Here is a 21,460-nt window from a genome sequence, read left to right as displayed (position 1 = left end):
TTTCCGAAACCCTCCAGCTCGCCGGGCTATATTCCAGCCCCTGCCCTGGGCTCCTTCCTACCCCCAATCCTCTATCCCTTGCTCCTCGCTCCTCACTCCTACCTCCTTCCTCCTCCTCCTTCCCGGGTTTTCTTCCTCTTTTAAACTTCCCACCCCCTTCACGTCGACACGCCCTCTGACATTGGGACGTCGGCGCACCTTCTGACGTAACTCCGCTTACGTCCCTCCCTGTGTCAGTACGCCAGCTGGTGTGCCTGCCCCCGCCCCGGAGATTAATTGACCCGCGGTGGCTGTGCAGGGAGCGCAGACCTGCCGCGCTCCTCGGGTGGCACAGAGGAGCGCGAGCGCAACCGCCGGCTCAGTGCGGGGTGGGTTTGCCTCTGAGGGGCAGAGGTGTCCCACCCCATCACAATAGCTCAGAGCTGGTGGGGCTGTAATTCCAGTCATGCTGTTGTGACCACTGATGGAGGAACAGCAAGTGATTTGTAAAATAACATAAGAACATAAGAACGGCCGTACTGGGTTAGACAAAAGGTCCATCTAGCCCAGTATCCTGTCTACCGACAGTGGCCAGCACCAGGTGCCCCAGAGAGGGTGGACCGAAGACCATGATCAAGCGATTTGTCTCCTGCCATCCCTCTCCAGCCTCTGACAAACAGAGGCCAAGGACACCATTTTATCCCCTGGCTAATAGCCTTTTATGGACCTAACCTCCATGAATTTATCCAGCTTCTCTTTAAACTCTATTATAGTCCTAGCCTTCACAGCCTCCTCTGGCAAGGAGTTCCACAGGTTGACAACACGCTGTGTGAAAAAGAACTTTCTTTTATTAGTTTTAAACCTGCTACCCATTAATTTCATTTGGTGTCCTCTAGTTCTTCTATTATGGGAACTAATAAATAAAGAAAAGTTATCGGCCCTCTCACACCACTCATGATTTTATATACCTCTATCATATCCCCCCTCAGTCTCCTCTTTTCTAAACTGAAAAGTCCCAGTCCCTTTAGCCTCTCCTCATATGGGACCCGTTCCAAACCCCTAATCATTTTAGTTGCCCTTTTCTGAACCCTTTCCAAAGCCAAAATATCTTTTTTGAGGTGAGGGGACCACATCTGTACACAGTATTCAAGATGTGGGCGTACCATAGTTTTATACAGGGGCAGTAAGATGTTCTGGGTCTTATTTTCTATCCCTTTCCTAATAATTCCTAGCATCCTATTTGCCTTTTTGACCGCTGCTGCACACTGTGTGGAAGTTTTCAGAGAACTGTCCACGATAACTCCAAGATCTCTTTCCTGATTTGTCATAGCCAAATTAGCCCCCATCATACTGTAAGTACAGTTGGGGTTATTTTTCCCGATGTGCATTACTTTACACTTATCCACATTAAATTTCATTTGACATTTTGTTGCCCAATCACTCAGTTTAGTGAGATCTTCTTGGAGTCCCTCACAGTCTGCTTCTGTCTTGACTATCCTAAACAGTTTGGTATCATTTGCAAACTTTACTACCTCACTGCTTACCCCTTTATCCAGATCATTTATGAATAAGTTGAAAAGGATTGGTCCCAGGACTGACCCTTGGGGTACACCACTAGTTACCCCTCTCCAATCTGAAAATTTACCATTTATTCCTATCCTTTGTTTCCTGTCTTTCAACCAGTTCTCAATCCAAGAAAGGACCTTCCCTCTTATCCCATGGCCATGTAATTTACACAAGAGCCTTTGGTGAGGGACCTTGTCAAAGGCTTTCTGAAAATCCAAATATACTATATCTACTGGATCCCCCTTATCCGCATGCTTGTTAACCCCTTCAAAGAACTCTAATAGATTAGTAAGACAGGATTTCCCTTTACAGAAACCATGTTGACTTTTGTCCAACAAATTATGTTCTTCTACATGCTTCACAATTTTATTCTTTACTATTGTTTCGACTAATTTGCCCGGTACTGAAGTTAGACTTACCAGTCTGTAATTGCCAGGATCGCCTCTGGAGCCCTTTTTAAATATTGGTGTCACGTTGGCTACCTTCCAGTCATTAGGTACGGAAGCCGATTTAAAGGATAGGTTACAAACCACAGATAATAGCTCAGCAATTTCCCATTTGAGTTCTTTTAGAACCCTTGGATGAATGCCATCCGGTCCCGGAGATTTGTTAACATTAAGTTTTTCTATTTGTTCCAAAACCTCCTCTAATGACGCTTCAATCCGGGACAGTTCCTCAGATTCATCACCCACAAAGGACGGTGCAGATTCAGGAATCTCCCCAACATCCTCAGCCATGAAGACTGAAGCAAAGAAATCATTTAGTTTCTCTGCAATGGCTTTATCGTCCTTGATTGCTCCTTTTATAGCTCGATCATCTAGGGGACCCACAGGCTTTTTAGCAGGCTTCCTGCTTCTAATGTACTTAAACATTTTGTTATTTCTTTTTGAGTTTTTGGCTAGCTGTTTCTCAAAATCTTTTTTTGCTTTTCTTATTACATGTTTACACTTGATTTGACAGTGTTTATGTTCCTTTCTATTTATCTCACTAGGACTGGACTTCCACTTCTTAAAAGATACCTTTTTGTCCCTCACTGCTTCTTTTACATGGTGGTTAAGCCACGGTGACTCTTTTTTAGGTCTCTTGCTATGTTTTTTAATTTGGGGTATACATTTAAGTTGGGCCTCTATTATGGTGTCTTTAAAAAATTTCCATGCAGCTTTCAGGGATTTGGCTCTAGTCACTGTGCCTTTTAATTTCTGTTTAACAAACCTCCTCATTTTTGTGTAATTCCCCTTTTTGAAATTAAATGCCAGGGTGCTGGACTGCTGAGGTGTTCTTCCCACCACAGGAATGTTGAATATTATTATATTATGGTCACTATTCCCAAGCGGTCCTGTAACGGTTATATCCTGGACCTGATCCTGCACTCCACTCAGGACTAAATTGAGAATTGCCTCTCCCCTTGTGGGTTCCTGCACTAGCTGCTCCAAGAAGCAGTCATTTAAGCCATTGAAAAATTTTATCTCCACTTCTCTTCCTGAGGTGACATGTATCCAGTCAATATGGGGGTAATTAAAATCCCCCATTATTATAGAGTTCTCTATTTTGGTAGCCTCTCTAATCTCCCTCAGCATTTCTATGTCAGTATCGCTGTCCTGGTCAGGTGGTCGGTAATATATCCCTACTGCTAATTTCTTATTATTGGAGCATGGAATTTCTATCCATAGCGATTCTATGGAACATGTTGATTCACTTAATATTTTTATTTCATTTGATTTTACATTATCTTTCACATACAGTGCCACTCCGCCATCCACCCGGCCTGCTCTATCCTTTCTATATATTTTATATCCCGTGTGTTTTCCCCCTTTTGTCTTTTCAAAAGGAAGATAATTCTTAATAGGGATACTAGGGTCTTGTTTTTGTTTAACAGTCAGGATCCATTCATTCCCTGTAGCTTTGATGTGCTTGAACTCCTAATATATATTGCTGTAAGGGATTTACTAACAATGGTGTAGTTTATGGACATTTTTGCAGAAAACCTCTCAGATCAATGGGGATTTATAACATTATATATCATATCCATGAACCATAAACATCATAATGAGACCTCTCAGTGGGTTCAGAATAACCATTACTGACAGGGTCCACTTCTAGCCTAATATTTTGTATTTATGCATTTCTATGATAGTACTGTATGGAAATAAGTGGTCTGTAAACTTAAGTGGTCAGGAGGCATATGTTGGCTATAATGAGGTATCTTGGGTCTGGTACTAAATAGTTAAATCTCTTCTTCCTTTGATGCATGAGGATGATACACATTAAGGGGGTGACTACATTGCAGGGCAAAAGTCTAATTAAGATATGTAACTTCAGCTATGTCAATTGCATAGCTGAAGTCAAAATAGCTTAATTCGGCTTTTGGCGCTGTCTATACAGCAGGAAGTCAAAGGAAGAACACTCTTCCTTCGGCTTCCCTTCTCAAGAAATGAAGGTTACCATAAGTCTGAGTAAGAAGTCCTCCATTTCAAAAGTATTTTGAAATAACTGCTTGCTGTGTAGATGTGCCCTATCAGAAGTTACAGAGGGTACCATTAAAACATAGCTAGTGATTAAACCATACTACTTACCTTTGTCTTGTAATTCCTAGTATTCTCTAATTTCAGTAGGAAATACCACAGGCATTTCAGTAAACCTGGTTAATAGTGGGTGGTTAATAATCCATCCCTCCTAATTTCTGTGGCCTGGTCTACACTACGGGGTAAGTTTAAATTAAGATACGCAACTTCAGCTACGTTACTTTGACTGAAGCTACGCAATTACCCTAACTTGAATTTTGGTGCTATCCACACTGCAGGAAGTCAATGGGAGTACACTATCACTTCATCTTCCCTTCTTCCTCATAGAAGCATAACTACCAGTATCACTGGGAGCCCTCTCAGTTCAAATTAGTGTGTCTTTAGTAGACCCGCTGATTCAAACCCCAGGAGATCGGCTGCTTCGATCTTACCTGTAGGGTAGACTTGCCCTGTATCTGACATGGAACTTGTTTTTAAGGGGCTGTGAAGATCCTTGGGGGTTTTTGTTTTCTATTTTTTCTTTATCTGGCAAAATGAGCTCTCATCCATGGTATCTCTTGAAATTCACATAGGGTCAGCCTATATGTCTTGATTAATTTCATAACCCACTGCTGCTTTAAGGGTGTGGCTTAACCTGATCCATGTGAAGATGATTTCTCAGTATTGAGACTGGTCTTCTCTTTGGTGTCTATATAGTACTTAGCCTAATCGTGATGGATGAAGGCCTCTCTGCATGACTAATATAAATGGTCTGGTAGCACTTTACAGACAATACATGTAGATGATGTCAGAGCTTTCGAAGTGTGTTGTGCCCATGAAAGCTCATGATGCCATCTACGTGTTTTGTTAGTCTATACAGGAGAAACTTAAAAGACAACAAATGGTCTGGTAGCACTTTGTAGACTAACTTGGCTACCCCCTGAAGATTCTGTAATGTATATGTTAAGTGATACTGAGTCAGTGCAGGAAGCAAACTAAGGTAGAGCTCTTCTGACACAGGAAGGCAGTTGAGTATTATAAAGAAAAAATCCTTATACAAAACCGTATATCTCAAATCAGCTGCCTTCTGTGTGGAGCTGAAATTTGTGTCCACATACCAATTCCAGTCTGCAATCTTGCTAACCAAAAGAGCATGAATGATTCCCATCACTTCTCTGTGTGTTTGGGCGGTTCTATTTTAGGATAATGATTCTTTCTCATTTTCAGGTTCTTCTATTCAGATAGACATTATGTCTGTTTATAAACGCTCATAATGAAACCTAGATCGCTATCTAGTATCTAAGAAGCTCGCTGAGGCCAACAGGATCCAGAACTTTATAACTCATGTGTTTTAAATAAATCTGATATCACACTGCTGCCAGGAGATACTAGATGCAGCTTTTGTGATCTCCAAAGCAATTACTTCATTTTTAATATAGCATTTGGATACTGAAAAGTAAGTAATTCTATATGTCTCGGAGACCCAGAAAAAGAAAGGGAACGCTTAAAATAGCTTTGGCTGCGAGGAAGAGAACCTTAGGAAAAGTGATGGAATAAGGGCCCCAGTAAACACAGTTTAGAACCTTGCAGGGTCTCCAACATCTGTTCACCTGGCACTATAAATCCTCCTTTTTAACTGGAATAAAGCAAAATGTATCTTCACACTAGGGGTACCACATAGCCTTACACTCAACTAAGTATTTGTGTTTCTAGGAGGACATGGTCTTAGAGTTTTGGAAATTTAGTAACAAGTGGTTCTTGTCCTACATGCCTAGACATCTGTGTCAAATCTCTATTGTGAATATCACTTTATTTTATTATTCTTTAAGCCTGCCATCACTATCAAGTTACAGGGAAAAATGCACTGGATTTCCCCTTCTGCATTTGGGCTGCTGGTGGCTGTGGGTGTAGTGTATATCTACACTAGCCTCCTAGATTGATCTAGGGAAGCTAATGAGGGTGACCGAAATTGCAAATCAAGCACGGGATTTAAATATCTCGCACTTGATTTGCATGTTCCCGGCCAGTCACCATTTTAGAAATTGAGTAGCCCGAAGTAATTGCCCACGTCTACATGCGGCAGTGAAACAGGATTCCAAATTAAAGCCTTAAATTGAACTAGCTGGTATTCCTCCTGCAATGAGATTTACCAGCTAATTCTATTTAGGACTTTAATTCGGAATCCCGCGCTTGATTTGCAATTTCGGACACCCTCATTAGCCTCCCTAGATCAATCTAGGAGGCTAGAGCAGACATACCCACATACTGGAAACTGCAGCTAATGGCTGAAATTGGCTTAGCAAAATGTTTTCATACTCCTTCCGCTGGTGTTAGAAATTTAGGCTGGTTCCTGAGTTTTGTGTGAAGCACAGGTGGGAGTGGGGAATTTGTGGTGTGCTTTGTGGCATGCTTTAATGTTGCTTTTTATATTTTTTTTTTCCTTACATCTGGCAGTAGAGAATGCAGCATGACAACTCTCTCAGTGCTATCTCCTCTAATTGAAAAGATGAACTGAACCTGTTACTAGCCATATAAATAATTTCTTTCTGGCTTCTTTCCAAACAAAACAAAGAGGCAAATCCAGTAAGGGTTGTGTTTTTAATGTTTATTAGGTGTTTAAATAAACTTCACATAGCAAAGAATTGTATTACACCAAGATAAGGAATATTATTGCCATTCTTTTCACTCAGGCTCCCATTTGTAACAGATGTCATGGTGCTTTTGCTGAGAAGACATATAGCAGTCATCTCACTGCATTTGCAATGTTGCAGCGCAAGATGAGGTTTTTATGTTTTTGTTTTTTAAAGAGGCATCTTCAAACATCCCTCTTCCTGTGCTTAAAGTCCTCAGGTGTGCATATAAGGAGGTGTTTGTTAATATCTAGTTAGTAAGATTAATGGCAGCATGCTCTGCCTTGATGTTGTAACGAATTCCATGGAAGAGTGATTGTTATCTTGACCATCTGAGTCAAACCAGTTGAAAACAAAAAACAAAAAAATCCTGAAGATGTTAGTTTTTTTGATCAGAGACACTTCATATATGAAAGAATTGTGCTTTCAGTGCTGCTTTCTGAGCTAATATTCCTCTTGGCGGTGTCTGCAAAAAGTGGGGCCACAGTTGCATTCATTGTTCAGTGAGCTTGTCCACAGAGTTAAACCCACCGACAGCAATGAATGTTGATTGTGACCTTTTTAGAATAGCTTGGCAAAAAGGATTTGGGAGAGGAGGGGGAAAGATACCTTGTGTGCTGGTTTGGTAGCTGTCTTCAGTGAAAGGCCTGAGAGCATGAAGCAAGGAAGAAGATGGTTAGCTGGAGGGTACAATCAACGGTCGATGGTTTTCACTTTAATTCCAAACTCACCGACAGCGTTGAATGTTCACTGAAGCAACCAATAAAACCAGAACTTCACTGACTTGACAGTGTCCTTAAATATCTGAAAGGGGGGAAAAAATCAAAACTGACACAATGGTTTTAATCATGCAGATTATACAGTTTGTCACTGTTCCCTTACCACCACCACCACCCACCCTCCTTGCCCTATTCTGTTACAATTCATCAGCCAGGAACTGGCAACTCTCCAGGCTTTGATCCTATGAAAAGAACAAGTCTGTTTCACTTTCTGAAAAGTTTTATTTATCTAGCTTGGAAATCTAGACAGAAGCGACTTAGTGTTGTCAGTCAAACCATGGAGATAAATGCTAAATCAGATCAAAGTATTCAGTTCCATATTTCTGCACAACTGGGTTAAAAACACAATGAACCTGCAACGTTACTGGCCAGTAGACTGCCCAGTCCTGGTAAAGTAAACAGATTCAGGATTGACTGAATTCAGAAAAAGTTGTGGCATATCAAATGTTTTAATAAGTTTGTTTCTTAATGAGCTTCGGTGAGGGTGGGGGGGAGGGTAGAACCACTTTATTCTCTCTGTAAATTGCCATACATACTAGGAACACTGTATTAAATAATTGTCTGCTCTAAAAGGAACATCTTGTTTCTTCAAATATTCCTGTAGCAATCACATGGTTAGTGTAATTTACAAAGTCCCTCTCCATGCCTATCCACCACACACATCTGCCTAAGCTAAGAGGTTAATTGAAATTCCAATATACTAGTTTGGAAGTAATCAAATTGCAGTATGATGCAGAGTGAGACTTTCTTGAAACGTATGTTTTGGTTTGTCCCCTGTTATGAAAGTTTAACATGAGAGTAAGTGGTGAATTTATCTGGGTCATTCTAACCTCAAGATTCCTTCATGGAGTGTGGTGCGCTGTGGGTGGTAGGTTTCTTTTTAAGTGTAGTCTCTATATCAAAGACTTGATTATCACTCTTAGTGAAGTGCTCATTCTGATAAGGCTCTAGCAATAATGGAAGTTGTTTGCCTTTCTTCTAAACCTTGACAGTTCGCTTAGATTTGTATATGCTATCAAAACTGGCTTTTCGGGTGTATATAGTATTGCAACTTGTGTGTAACACAACAAAAATTTGTCTTCCTTGTCTACTAATTGGGAGGGTCTGGGAAGTGAAAAGACAAGAATATGATTCAGAGATACTTATCTACCTTGCTTCCTATTTGCACTGGCAAGCAGATTTAGTCTACACAAGAGAATTCTCTTGAACGGCTCAAGTTCAACTGGATAGTCTTTATCCTGTTGTGCAGAAGAGCTAGTTATCATGAAACTGATGAGTTGTTGGTTTTCATTAGATACTGCATCTGAGATTTCATTTCTGTACAGGGTTGAGGTGGTGTATTTTGGCTGAATAATCAATTTTCAGTCATTTCAAGAATCTCTTCTTAAACTTGCTAATATTTGCATAAATGGGAACCCCCCCAAAGACACCACATATTATGACTCTGTGCTATTTGCTTTAGTATGGTAAATAAGGATCCATGACTTGAACTTTAAATCTTAGCTAAATCTTTTAACTGATTTGTCCTGCATATACTAGAATCGATTGCCCCAGTTTTTTAACATGTAACCGTAACCAAGATAAATGATTTGCTGTCCTTCATTCTACTGCAGAGAAGAATGATTACAGAAGGATAAACTGGGGTCCTCTTTCCTTTGTGGGTCACTGTGTGCTTTGTTGTCAGCATGTTCCTTTTCTTTTTTCTTTTTGACCTCACAACTGTATTTTCACACTGCATTTATATTACGTTCTGAACTTTGTTTTGCCAATTCAGCAAAGTACTTGTTTCTACTGTATGTAGATACATCACTACAGTCTTGTGGCTTGATTATTTGCTCACTTACACTGGTTTTATTTCAGTGCAACTCTACTAACTTCAGTGACTTTCCTCCTGATTTATAGTTGCATGCATGAGTAGAGAATTGGGCTCTTGGCCCTCCATAGGCTGTTTTTCCTATTGACATGTGCTCAGTGTCCCAGCTAAATGAGTAGAGTTTGTCACTCACATTTTAGCATAGAAGAGGGAGTGTGTTTCCTAGTTATTCCCCATTTCTTTCAATGCTACTTCTCTCACTTTTTTCCCAACACGCTATCTTGGCAGGCTGATAACAGACTTTTCTATTCCCAAGGTTAAAAGCTGGGGCTGGGTTAAATTCTGTCTTGAAAACTATAGCTAGCTGATGCTTCTGGTCCTTTAAACTGGAGATAGATGTAAAACCACAGTGTTGCTTTATTTAGCTCTATGTTGATGGAAGTTGAGGCACGTGAGAAATCCAGGCCCTTGTAAACTGCGGTCCCGATGTCTAAAACTTGCAGTTTATGCAGGGTAATAACGCTTTCCTCTTCTGTCATCTGTTTTTCATTTAAAAAAAAAAACTGTACAAATATAGCTCTAGCTGCCTATGCTACAAATGCCAGATTTATTTTTAAGTTTTATTTCAAATCTCTAGGCTTATGAGAACATTCAGATTGGATGTATGCTTTTTTTATTTAAGGTTAGTAGGTCATAAATAAACCAAAGCACTTTCCTTGCTCTGAGCAATAGGGTCATAGTGTACATGAAATATCACTTTTAAAAAAATAGGAACCTAACGTGAATTGACAGAGGTACACGAGGAAGTAGTTCATTGTGTCGCTGTAAAGGCCATAGGGATTTGGGCTGTTGAGGTTGTCTGTTTCAGGAATAGATTAGATTTCTTGTCTGATGACCTGCACTTAATTTAAGTGACTGCCTTTGCCAGTCCTTCCAGAGGGCAACTGTGTGAAATAGAGCATCTCATCTTCCGTCTCCAGTCCTTTTTTTTTTTTTTTTTTTTTTTTTTTTTTCTCCTCTTGATGGCTGACCTAAATTGAAGATATTGGGGCGTGAGAGGGAAATGCTGCACAAACAGTTACTTTGCTTGTATGGCAGCAACAGTTCTATGCCTAATGAAAAGGCATCTATATCTTGACTTTTTTTTTTTTTTTTTTTTTTAATGTAAGGAGAATGTTTAATGGCAGCAGCTAGATTTCACTGTTCGCTACGTCCTACTAATGTGTATCAGCTTCCCTATTTAGGTTTCCTTTCCCTACTTGGGAATAATGACTGCAGATCAGTTTGAAACTCTTCCCTTCTCTTTTCTTTGTCCCTCCCCTTTCTTCTCCACACACATGATAGATGCTAAATAAGTCTGGATCCATGCTGACTGCATTGAACATTCCTTTGGGTCAACCTTGCTGCCCTTGCAAGTAGTGAGACACTGGCTATACAAATAGGCTAGAATTGGGAGTTTCTTTAAAGGACATGCATTCAATGAAGGTGCAAACAGCTCTGTGTGAGTATCCATCCTAACATAGGAATCTACAATCTATTGACTGATTCTTATCTGCTTCGTTTTAACCACCTACTCTTCAGATGCAGCTCTACCTTCCTGTTTTTCCCTTTGATTTTTCTAGACCCTCTGCTCCCTGTCTCCCACCCCTTTCTCCCTCTCTCTCCCACTTCTCTCCTGAACATTTATTTTGAGTCTGAACATCCTAAACTCAAAACTCTGGTCATCTGAATTGGGCTGTGCCCATGAAATTCATGATACCAACTACATGTTTTGTTAGTCAATAAAGTGCTAGAGACCATTTGTTGTTCTATACAAGTTCTAAGTTCTGTACTGGAGCAGCTCTCTTTAGGGGATACATTTAAAAAAAAAAGTCTGTGTAGCTTCTGCATTGATTGGAAGATTGTTAACATAGCTCAGTGATCATGTTTTGAGTGGCTCATCGCATCTCTATCTTGCACTGACAACGCTGAACAGTTAATAGCCAGCCCCTTCATGTTAAATTATTAGAAGGGAAACACTGTTTTTTTGGATAAATACATATTTGTCTAGAAGCAAGGGGCAAACGCACTTCGTTCTGTCTGTTGTACAGTTACTGGCTGCTTTCTTTATTCCAATTTCCTACAGTCAGCAAGTCTTCAGTTTCACACGTGGGGACAGGAAAAAATATAGTGCATTTTCAAACTCTTCAAATTTTAATACTAGAGTGAATTCAAGTGGCTGTGTGTAGAAATGTGATTAAGACAGATAAGAGTACAAGTTGGCATAGTTCTATTGCTATCAATGGAGCTAGGCCAACTTGCATTATAAGAGATGCCGAGCATGATTTGTAGGTAATGAGGCATAATTCCTGGCTGTTTTTATTCCCTTTTAAAAACTAGTTTACCTGTTTTTCTCTTCCATTGTTCATGGTGTTTCTCCATTTTTAATAAAAACAAAAAAAACCTTTCAAATGCTGCATCTTCATATTGAGTTGATACTGGATCTGATACTGGATCTGAAATAAAGTAACACACACAATCCTGTTAGAGAGCATAGTAGCACATTGTTGCTAAAAGGAGTTAAATCAACCTGATCATTGTAAACAGAAGCTTTATTTTATTTCATTGGACAGATGACCAAGAAAGTCACCTATTGAAACTAAACTTAGTGTTATATGTTGAAAATAAAAGGTATGGACCCTGCAAAAAAAGAAAGGAAGCCCTTTTGCAGCAGAAAAGTGGAGAGGGGAGGAGGGAGCACTTCTGTAGCACCTGTATAAAAGAAAAAATCTAATAGTACTTTGTAGTTTTATCTGCTCTCTCAATGTTTTTACAAGCCCTAATTGAAATGAATAGAAATGTGGGGTGCATTAGCAATAAAGAATCAATTGCTAAACATGGATTCCTATGGCTGGTATATGCAGGACATCCGATTAGACAGTCATAATGGTACCATCTGGTCTCAAAGTTTATGAAAACATTTCAATATTCTTGTGCAGTACTGAAGCAAATGGATGTTATAGGGAATGCTTTTGTCCACCAATGAAATGCAGCTGCCTCTGGGGAGGAGAGTAACTACTCCGTAATGTGCCAAAGCAATACCACTTACTAGCCTCACGCCGGAAGGGGAAATGTTCTATCCAATACAAATCAGAAGATATTGCTTTGTGTAAATTCTGCCACTTATGCTGCCTAGTAATAAAAACATATTTTAAAAACTTTGTGACGTTCATGGCAAACTGCTGAATAAATATATAAATTAACTCAGTCTAGCAGTGACTGATGGCTACTGAAGATGGGATCTTTTTTTAATAAACTTGCTGTCCAAAAAGTTAACCGAGTTGTCAATTTTAACACCTCAGCTAATATTACACGTCTGACACACAATCTTTCTGAGAAATAGGATGCTGTTTAACAATAGTTTAGGACCAGGGCAATGTGAGCAGTGGTGGTGACCTATTTGCTTAATCAAATATTGGATTATTCATACAAATTATTCAGAGAACTAGAAGCTTTGAGCATACCCTTACCCGTAACATTTTTAGCTCTGGAAATTTTGCTAAAATTCTGATAGTGACAAAAATACAATTAGGTGTTGTTAATGTAAAGTTTCCAAAGTGCTTGTACTTGTATATTGAATGTGTGTCTATTACTTAATTGAATTTAACTATCCTCAGCAGATATCTGTAGTATTCAGTCTGATTAAGACATGCTCTTAGTCTTGTTTGTTTTTAATCAGAGGAGCCATGTAAATGTGAAAAGGTTAAGGACTGAACCTAGAGTCTGTGGCTTTTCATTTAAAACTAAGAATTAATGGACAATTTCAAATACTGCCTGCAGTTTCCCAGCCCTCATGGGCTATAATTCTTTGTTCAGTTAGTTACTGGAACACATTGCTATTTATGGAAGATATACACATTTGTTTTCATAAATCATATAAAAACATCTGTTCTCTAGATCAGTCAAAGTAGTATGGCAATGGCTTTCTATATCAATATCCAGGAAGCAAACCTCACCTACTGACTCCACACGTAACGTCCATTTTATTCTAGCAAATATTTTAGCTATCTAAGATTCTACTCAGGGCAAGGCAAAACCGTGGGAATTGGAAACATTCCAGCTTGGAGTTCTGTCTGGCCACGCTTACCATATTTATCATAGAACATAGTGTAGTGGGTAAAGACCGAATGGTGAGTTGAGAGAGCTGTGTTTTCCAATCCCAAGTTTGCCATATGCTTTATTTGATTTTTGCATACAAGTCATTGAAGCCAATAATTTTAAGCTGCCCTCATAAAACACCTCATGCACCTGCCAGCTGTGCTTGTACACAAGCAAATGGGCAAAATACACGTGGGGCACTATTGCCCAATACATAGGAAATCTGAGTTGTTTATATTGCTGATTCTACCGTGACCTTGCTCTTTTCCGGGCTCTGTCTCCATTTCCCCAACTGTAAAACAGAGGTGGTAATACTTATCTGCTCTTGTAAATCATTAAGATCTGCAGATGAGAATCCTAAAGTGCATGAGAGCATTTTGTGTCTTAGGTGCTAAGGGGCTGGGGGATTTTCTTCGGGGAGCTGGGGGGGTTGAGTGCACTCAGTAAATTGAGACTATATTTCTCCACCTAACAGGAATGATATTGTGAGGCTCCCTTCATAATTATTTGAGAAGTACCTTTAAAGTACTTCCATGATTGTCAGTATTATAGTGCAAAGTACTGATATTTTATATGAACAAAAATGTATTGACTTTGACTGAGATCCCAATCCTGCATCTATCCATTACTTAGTGCAGGGATGGGGCTTTATAAGATCAAACAGAAGTTTGTTTGCTTGGATCAAGAAAGAGTAGGACTAGCCAGGTTCTGGATTGGGACTTGGAGATGTGTATTCAACTCCTGTTTTTAACAGATTTTCCATGTGACCTTCCACAAATTACTTAATCTCTGTGCCTGGGTTCTCTAGCTGGACAGTGGACATATTACTTCATTTCTTCTACATTTGATCAGCATTGTTTGTTCTTTCTTTTTTAAGAAACTTCCCTGCTCCAATGGGTGTAAACAGCACCTAACGTAATAGAATCCTGAAATTAGATTTTGTCATCCAGCAGTTACTTTCATGCCTTTTGCAAATTACATGTGTGTGGTATTGCTGATAGTAGCACTGAGTGACTCTAATGGCTATATTTCAGGTTATATTGAGTGTATGGTCAAAATAAATTAATTAGGGAGAAAAGGACACTTTTAGAATTCCTATTTTAAGGCAAAGGTTAAGTTTAATGGTACACATGTGTATGTGTGCTCCCATCACCCTCCAGAATCTGGTGGAGTAACAATGGGATTTAAACTCATTCCCCTTTTCTTTCTGATTCACTGTAGCATTGGACCCTTGGAACTACTAAATTCTCATAATCCTAGCTCTGGCAATCAGTTCCTTTCAACCAATGTGAGTATTTTATCCCCTGAGTGCCTTTCCCTGGTCTAAAAGATGGATGATGTTTACCTGCCTTAAAATATAGTGGTGATTACAAGTTCAAAGCACAATACAGGTATTCAAATACTGTATAAGCCCTAAATAGTGTTGCATACAGCTTGCAACTTATCAGCATGTCTGTATCTAGAGAAGGCTCAAGGAATTTATCCTTCTAGGAAAAATGATATTGAACATTGTGTAGGATCTCAAATATGGTCTTCATGTCCTATATATGCTTAGGCTGTGTCTAGACTGGCAAGTTTTTCTGCAAAAGCTGGTGCTTTTGTGGAAAAACTTGCCAGCTGTCTACACTGGCCATTTGAATTTGCGCAAGAACACTGACGATCTAATGTAAGACTGTCAGTGTTCTTCCACAAATACTATGCTGCTCCCATTCGGGAAAAATCCCTCTTGCGCAAATGTATTTGCACAAGAGGGCCAGTGTAGACAGCTAAAAACTGTTTTGTGCAAAAAAGCCCCAATGGTAAAAATGGCGATCAGGGCTTTCTTGCACAAAACCGCATCTAGATTGGCACAGACACTTTTCCACAAAGTGCTTTTCCGTTAAAAGCATTTGCGGAAAATCATGCCAGACTAGAGGTAGCCTTAGTGTTGGAAATGAGCTCAAGGCAGAAATGACACTTTACAGTCTTAGGGGCAGTAAATCACTGATAACCTTTTAATTCTGGCAGTAAATATGCCATAGTGCTTTTACACCCTTTCTTTTTTGAAAGCCCTGTGTGCTGACTAAGTGTCCAGGCATACTACTTTTATTCTTTCTCACTAAATACCCTATGTTGTTACATCTTGTTGTATCTTTCTACTTCATTTCCTGTCCTAAAATGTCATTGTTACTGTTAAGTAGCTGCCGTAACCAATTTTCAACACAAGGGGCTGAGCATTTTAGTGATGGATGAATTGATCCTGTAAGTGTAAATGGAGTGAAATTCTGTGCTGGAGATGTGGCCATTTCAGAGTGGAATGGCATTAGGCTAAGAATTTTGTATTGGACTGTCAACCAGCCCTAACAGGACTAGGTAAGGTGGAATGAATGTTTAAAGAGGTTGGTGAGAATGCTTAGTTCACCTTATGGCTACTCTGAAAATGAGCTAGTGACTGCTGCCAATCTCTGCATGCACATGCACAGTAAATGACTGAATACTGTCACAGCCACAGCTGAGACATCCCCTTCTTTCCATCCTAGGGACCATGAAATACTGTTGGTTGCTGTACAAAGGCTCCTATGTTAGTAGGACTCCTCTAAAGTAATTGTATGAAATACTGGTTTGGGGGAAAGAGATGCTCTTTAGGCTCTCTTAAGGTATGTCTACATTGCAGAGCTATTTTGGGATACTGAAGTAACCCGAAATAGCTATTCCACATCTATTGAAGCAGCCCATTATTTCAAAATAGATTTAGAAATAACGGGCAGCTTATTTGAATGTCCCGATAACCCTCATGGAATGAGGGTTAAGGGGCATTTCAGAGTAGCGAATTATTTTGAAATTTGGCGCTGTGTAGACAGCTTATTTCATAATTTGGCGCTATTTCAAAATACACTCAAAATAAGCTATGCAATTTGCATAGCTCAAATTGCATAGCTTATTTCAAGCTAAGGGTGCTATGTAGATACACTCTTTGAGTGACAACTAAGCTAAATTCTCACCAAAAGGGCGGATTTGGCCAAGATTTAAAAATTCTAGCCTTCTTTCTATTTGAGAATAACAATGTTCTGGGCATTAAGAAAAAGTCATCTTGACTTGCTCGTTTTTCCATTGCTCTTAAACATGTTGACTTCGTTGGCTTACTGATTGCTAAGAAGATGTTTACAGAACAGTTCAGCTGACCAGTGACAATTATTGAGAGGCTCAATAAGGCTAGCTCACTTTCCGTTCTTGCATCTTAATCACCTGCTGATGGTCAGGAACCTGGGGAGTAAAGCAGAGCACCAAGTATTAAGATGCCTTAAGATGTACTGGATTCCCCAACTAGATTTTCAAGAACAAAGTCAGAAGTGATCTTCCTGGGAAAGGAGTGGTTCTTCTACAGTATCAGAAAGGAAGGGTTTGGAGAATAAACTCCTGTGTCTTGAGAGTTTGGAAGGGTAGTAGAATTTCCATTTGTACTGAGATAAGTAGTAATTGGATCAGACTATTAAGTAACATTTGAGGATCAAGAAAAATCTTTTAATGTATTTTTAGTCACATTTTTATTTCTGCAGGCCCATAGCCTTAAAATCCTACCTATCTTGCAGTGAGGGGAGATACAGTAGAACTCACCCGTAGGATAAATAATTTCTCACAGAACGGGAACAACTTTAAAGCTATGGGAGCATATATTTATGATACCAGAAATTTCCAATGCAACATGGCCTGCCCCTTACCAACAAATCAAGGGCCAGACTGGCTCTTTGTATACAGGTGAAATCCAGCCCCCATTGCGTTTCTGCATATGGAGGAGTCTTTGTGTTCCCTGATGGGATTGGTGTGGGAGGAGAGCACTACCAATACTACCTTACACTCCACAGGAGCCTACAGTAGAGGGAACGCATGCTGTGCCCTTTTGAAAGTGAGATCGATTAAATCTCCTGAGCATGATCAAACACCTCTAGAGATTTCTGCTGGCAGATCACCCCCAGCCACTGCTGCCAAAGTCCCTGTCTGCGACCCTTGTGTCTAGCAAGTTTCTCCATCCACAGCTTAATTCTAAACAAGGATCACATCAGACAATCTAGGATGGCAGCGAGTACAGCCCGCACAGAATAGAGCTTGTAATCAATTATAACGTTAGCAATGTAAGATTGCCCACTTGGCAAGAACAGCATTTCGGGAGAATAGGGCGGAGGTGGCAGCTGTCCCCTAATAAGGGAGTGAGAGGAAAGTACTTGGACTCCGTGCATGCCTTTCCCTCCTGGCTGGTGAAGGGAGCGGGCAGGGGAGTAACTTAGATTTACTTGCAGGGGACAAAACAAACATTTTCCAGCGGAGGTTCTCTCAGTAGATGGGCACTTTTTCAAACTTTTCCCACCACTTCTAGAATGGCATCCTTGCCACATACAGTATATACAATCTGTTCCTTCATGTGTCTTAATAGAGACTCATGGATCATCACTTTTCCCCCTACCTCTTGCATTGCACAACATCTGTGGGTATTGATTTACAATTATTTAAATATGGACAATTTGAGGTGGAGAGGAAAATGACTCAAAGATCATCTTCTAAAAAAACCTACCAGTTTTTCAAAAGTTCTGAACACTCAGCTACATCCCCTTCAAAGCAAGCATGCTAATGACAGGCTCAATACTTCTGAGATAGATGTTAAATGCAATTTATGTCAAAAAGGATTGGGCCCCAAATACACGTGTTTAATACAACTACTTTACACTAGCACTTGCTACAGTGCCATCAACCAACTGAAGTTGACCAGCAAACCTATTAGCTCAGTGCTTATTGTTAGTCTCCTTTTATCCTTTTACTAGCCAATTAGCCCGTCATAAGATGGGATTTTCAGGTCTTCTCTCCTGAGCGCTCTCGCTCCGTCTCTCTCTCTCTCTCTCTCTCTCTCTCTCTCTCTTCCTACTGCCTTCCCCCCCCCCCCGCTCTCCTCTGCCTCCTGCCTCTCTCTCTGTCTTCCTTTCTCTTCTCCCCCTCCTGCCTCTCTCTCCCTTCTGTCTCTCCCCGCCCCCCTTCCCTCCCACCCTGGCGCTTGGCTGAGTGCTGCCTGCTCAGCCGGACTGCTGCGCGGGAGGGAGGCGGGGCAGTGACGTACATGGCCAGGGAGCAGGGCCGTGTACATCACCGCCTTCCCTTCCCCTTCCACCGTGGGGGACCCCAAACAGCCCCTTGCACTGCTGGCTCCCCCAGCAGCCTGGCTGAGGGGCGCAGCACTCAGCTGAGTGCCACAAGTGGAGGGGAAGAAGGACAGTGACGTATGTAGCCCAGCCCCCTGGTTCTGTACATCTCTGCCCCACCCTCTTCCTCTCCCTCCATGGCAGCTTGGCCGGGCCACTGCGGAGGACGAGGGGTGGGGCAGTGATGTACATGGCCAGGGGGTGGGGCTGTCTACATCACCGCCTCCCCTTCCCCTCTCCTGTGGTGGCCCAGCTGAGGGGCGCACCACTCAGCACCATGGCAGGAGGAGAAAGGGGAGGCAGTGATGTACACGGCCCCGCCCCCTGGCCATGTACGCCAGTGCCCCTCCCCCCTTCCCATCCCACTGGGGTTCAGCTGAGCGGTGCAGCACCAGCGCCACTCAGCTGGGCCGTGACAGGGGGAGCAAGCGGCCCAGCTGAGTGATGGTCCCGCTGGAGCTAGGGTTGCCAGGTGTCCAGTTTTCTACTGGACAGTCCGGTATTTGCACCATCTGTCCAGTAGAAAAATTCAGAAAATACCAAACATTTGCAATGTCTGGCATTTTGTGAATTACCGGCTGGGCACTGGAGGGAAGCCTGGTGGGGGCGGGAGAGCGACTGGGCGGCGGAGTGCAATTGGCTTTGGGAGCCCTCTGGTCATGCGCAAAAGCCAGGTGGGGTGGGCGCCGGGCTTTTGCACAGGACCAGAGGCTCACAGTGCCAATCGTGGCCCATCTCCCAACTGGGAGCCTCTGGTTGCGAGCAGAAGCCGAGCGGGGGGAGTGGTTCTGCTGGCAAGTAAAGGGAGCGCCTGCTGGGGGCGCAACTGGAAGGACTCTGGCTGAGGCCAGTGGCTGCACCCCCCCCCCCTTCGCCAGGTCTGCTTCCCGCCCCCTTCCTCTGTCCCCCCCCTCCTGTCCAGCCCCACGGTCCCCAATCCCCCCCCAGCTCTGCTTCCTGCCCCCTCTTCCTGCCAGCCAGCCCCACGGCCCCCGGATTCCCCCTGCCAATGCTGCTTCCTGTCCCCCTTCCTCCGGGCCCCCCATCCTCCCCCACAGCCCCTGATCCTCCCCCCAGCTCTGCTTCCTGCCCCCCTTCCGGCCAGCCCCGCCCCTCTTCCCCTCCCTCTGTGGCACGTTCAGCTGGGAGTGCTCAGCTGGGCCCCAGCGGGGGAGCAAGCGGTGGCAAGCAGCTTTTTGGGGTCCGCGCTCCCCCAAACAATCGCTTGCCACTGCTTGCTCCCCCGCCGGGGCCTAGCTGAGCGGTGCAGCGTGCCACTGAGGGAGGGGAAGGGGGCAGGGCACTGATGTATGGCCAAGGGACGTGGCCATGTACATCAGCATTAGATGCACAGACAATGGGCTTCTAATATATGTATGATATGATGTATATTGTATATACATGATATGATGTATATTGTGCAGTTTATCTGTGACTAAATTAATTACACATAGAATGGTAATAGTAGATTGTAAGAACAGCCATACTGAGTCAGACCAAAAGTCCATCTAGCCCACATCTTCACACTGTATTTGAGATGAGAACCTACCATGGATTCCTATAGAGGCAATAACGGCGAGGAGTCCTGTGGCACCTTATAGACTAACTGAAGTGTAGGAGCATAAGCTTTCGTGGGCAAAGACCCACTTTGTCAGATGCATGTGGCAATATAGAGACATATGACAAAGTGTTATATTACATCCCATTCTCAATGGTTCCCAACATGGTTTGCTTTTTTGACTGCCATTGCACATTGAATGGTTTTTCCAGAAAACTATCCACAGGGACTTTAAAACCTTTCTGAGTGGTAAGAGCTAATTTTGACCCCATCATTTTGCATATATAGAGTTGGGATTATGTTTTCCAAGTTGCATTGATTAGCATTCATCAACATAGACTTTCATTTGCCATTTTGTTGCCCCACTCACCCAGTTTTGTCGGATGCTTTTGATCAAAGGCTACAAACACCTTCTCTTAATTGTTACTCAGAATAGTAACCTGATTTGCTAAGGCTTTAACTGCTCAGCCTACCTGCTCAGTCTTGCTTCCTGGCACAGGAGAGTATGGCTGCCTTTGAGGAGCTCTTTATAGTCTAATTAGCAGTGTCAACTCTTGTTTTCTATTGACAGAGCTAAACAGAGCTCCTAATTTTTTCCCAATAGAAAATGTAGGGTAAAAGTAATTGTTGAAGCACAGCCTATGCTGAGTGGGAGCTGGTTTAAGGACCCAAATTCCATTTCTTATGATAATGCAGGAAGGCCTAAACAAAGATCATAGAATAATAGGACTGGAAGGGACCTCGAGAGGTCATCGAGTCCAGCCCCCCGCCCTCAAGGCAGGACCAAGCTCCGTCTACACCATCCCTGACAGATGTCTATCTAACCTGTTCTTAAATATCTCCAGAGAGGGAGATTCCACCACCTCCATTGGCAATTTATTCCAATATTTGACCACCCTGACAGTTAGGAATTTTTTCCTAATGTCCAATCTAAACCTCCCCTGCTGCACTTTAAGCCCATTACTCCTTGTCCTGTCCTCAGTAACCAAGAGGAACAAATTTTCTCCTTCCTCCTTGTGACACCTTTTTAGATATTTGAAAACCGCTATCATGTCCCCCCATAATCTTCTTTTTTTCCAAACTAAACAAGCCCGGTTCATGAAGCCTGGCTTCATAGGTCACGTTCTCTAAACCTTTAATCATTCTTGTCGCTCTTCTCTGTACCCTTTCCAATTTCTCCACATCTTTCTTGCAATGTGGCGCCCAGAACTGGACACAGTACTCCAGCTGAGGCCTAACTAGTCCAGAGTAGAGCGGTAGAATGACTTCACGAGTTTTGCTTACAACACACCTGTTGATACAACCTAGAATCATATTTGCTTTTTTTGCAAC

This window comes from Pelodiscus sinensis, chromosome 9 (assembly GCF_052426305.1).
Source record: "Pelodiscus sinensis isolate ZL-2025 chromosome 9, ASM5242630v1, whole genome shotgun sequence".
NCBI classification, from domain to species: Eukaryota; Metazoa; Chordata; order Testudines; family Trionychidae; genus Pelodiscus; species Pelodiscus sinensis.
This window is presented reverse-complemented; position numbering follows the sequence as displayed.